The sequence below is a fragment of the Manis javanica genome, chromosome 13 (genome assembly GCF_040802235.1).
Source record: "Manis javanica isolate MJ-LG chromosome 13, MJ_LKY, whole genome shotgun sequence".
NCBI classification, from domain to species: Eukaryota; Metazoa; Chordata; class Mammalia; order Pholidota; family Manidae; genus Manis; species Manis javanica.
In genome coordinates, this window is record NC_133168.1 from 83791332 (window position 1) to 83793416 (window position 2085).

A 2085-nucleotide genomic window follows, 5' to 3' on the forward strand; every position below is an offset into this window, starting at 1 on the left:
TTGGTGATCTAAACTTGTACATTGTCCTCCAGATTACCAGCTGAAGGCATACAGCCCTTGGGAGTCCACATGGGCGATTCCATGCTGGGCAATGGTGTTGAAAGTATAGGTGAAGGCAGTACTAGGATTTCTAGGAAAAATTCTACTAGTTGTTCCAGAACACTATATTTAGGGACACCAAAATATGTAGTACTTCATTTACCTTGTATGAAGGGATATCTCCCTTAAGCCAATATTCTAGACAATTGGAAATTACCTTTAAACACCAATAATTTTATGTTAATCATTTTGATGGAACTCTTTCTAAATCATATTTTATACCACTTTGAATCTATGTTTCTCTATGCCTTCTTAAACAGATATTGAACATAATTTGACCTTTTCTTGAAAATGCAAGGACTTCATGAATATAGATTCTGCTGTCACAGTGATTCCTTCAGAACTAATATGCACTCAGTTGTTTGAATCTTGAGTTCTTACTCAGGCTAACAAATATTTTTGAGCAATTATGATGTGCTGGATACTGTTAGGTGCTTTATCTCTTTTTCACAATCATTTCCTCTTTTATCTGTTATTAGGCAGCAGTATATTGCATTTAGAAGTTCTCTCCCTATGTATGTATATATTTTTCATGTTGGGGGTAAAGAGCTGACATTGTAACAAGGTTTAAGGGAGGCATGTCTCATACAATAGGGTGAAATCCCAATCACTATGCTTATGAACTCCATTTCTAATCTGCTGATTCTACTGGGGATCCAGACACATCAAATAAATTCAGATTGTTAAGGGAAGAGGGAGGAAATGTGAGATTTGCCACATCTCTTTTAGGTGATAACATTCCCATTTCTGATTACTGCTAGGCTGTTGGCTGCTAATACTGGAAACTGAAATCAGTAATTGCCTTTCGGCAAGAAGTCATAGCATTAGAACTGAGAAATGTGGTCACTGATGACACTAGTTTGTTGACTCTGTGTGTGTGTGTATGTGTGAGAATGTGTGAATGTGTATGCAAGGTTCTCCTTGTCGTCTGCAGGATGGCTAGTAGATCTCCCAGTTTTCAAGGAGTTTGCTCAAAGATATTTACTTGCCTTTTACAGAGCCATATTCCCTTCTTTTGGAGAGAATTGTCCTGGGAGAAGAAGAAAGGACATTGATAAATAAGCAGTTTCATCACTGTCATGTAATATTCAGTGAGCCATTAGTTATATGTTATGTTTAGATACCATACAAATTTTTTTCATAAGCATAAACAGATGAAATTTTCAAAGACAATGTATATACATATATATGCATATATATGTGTGTGCATTATTTATATATACATACACACACACACATATATATACACTTAACATATTTCTATATAATTTTGTATCACCTCCTTATATACTGATGGGAGTAAAGGAAGGCATAGAAACGTAAAGTCGGTTGCCCAAGGTTATACAGCTAGTAAGTGGAAGGGCCGGGCCTGAAGCCTGGACCTCTGGGAATCCACATTCTGGGCTCTCATAACTCTTTGCTTACCTTCAGCTCAGCCAGCAACCCTTAGAGGAATGAACAAGCTATGGACACCACAGAAATATATTCTGAGAAAAGTTTTAGAAGGTATAAAAATGGAAAGATGATATATCCTGAATTTCTGTGACATTTCTTTTACAAAATATTTCCTTAGTTATTTCATTTTCCTTTTAACTTCCTTGGGAGATAAAAAGACGGAGGAGTTAAGATCACATTTTAAAATTGTGTAAATAAGGCTCATAGAATTGGAATCATGAGGAACTGTGTGTTTTACACATTTGGTTCTATAGCTTGAGTCTGATGAGGGGAAGTGCCCTCTGATCAGCGCTCAGGGAGCGTCTCTGTAAGGACGGCTCAAACTCAGGGCGCGGGACCGTCATGGGACTCTGGTAACCCTGATGAACACGCTCTGTTTTTCCTCTAATGGGTAGTCAGGTGAATACTTTGATGAACCATTGGGGGTAGATGAGGGGACATATCAGAAAGTATGCTAAGCCTCATCCTAGAGAGGGGGAGTCCAGTTAATTTCAGAGTCCAGTTAAGTTTTTGCCTGAGTGGAATATGCAA

At 37.8% G+C, this 2085-nt stretch overlaps 1 pseudogene; it reads right to left on the reverse strand.

The window, feature by feature from the left end:
* Positions 1-627: 627 nt before the first annotated feature.
* LOC140845891 (small nucleolar RNA U13) lies at positions 628-728 on the reverse strand (annotated as a pseudogene).
* Positions 729-2085: the final 1357 nt, after the last annotated feature.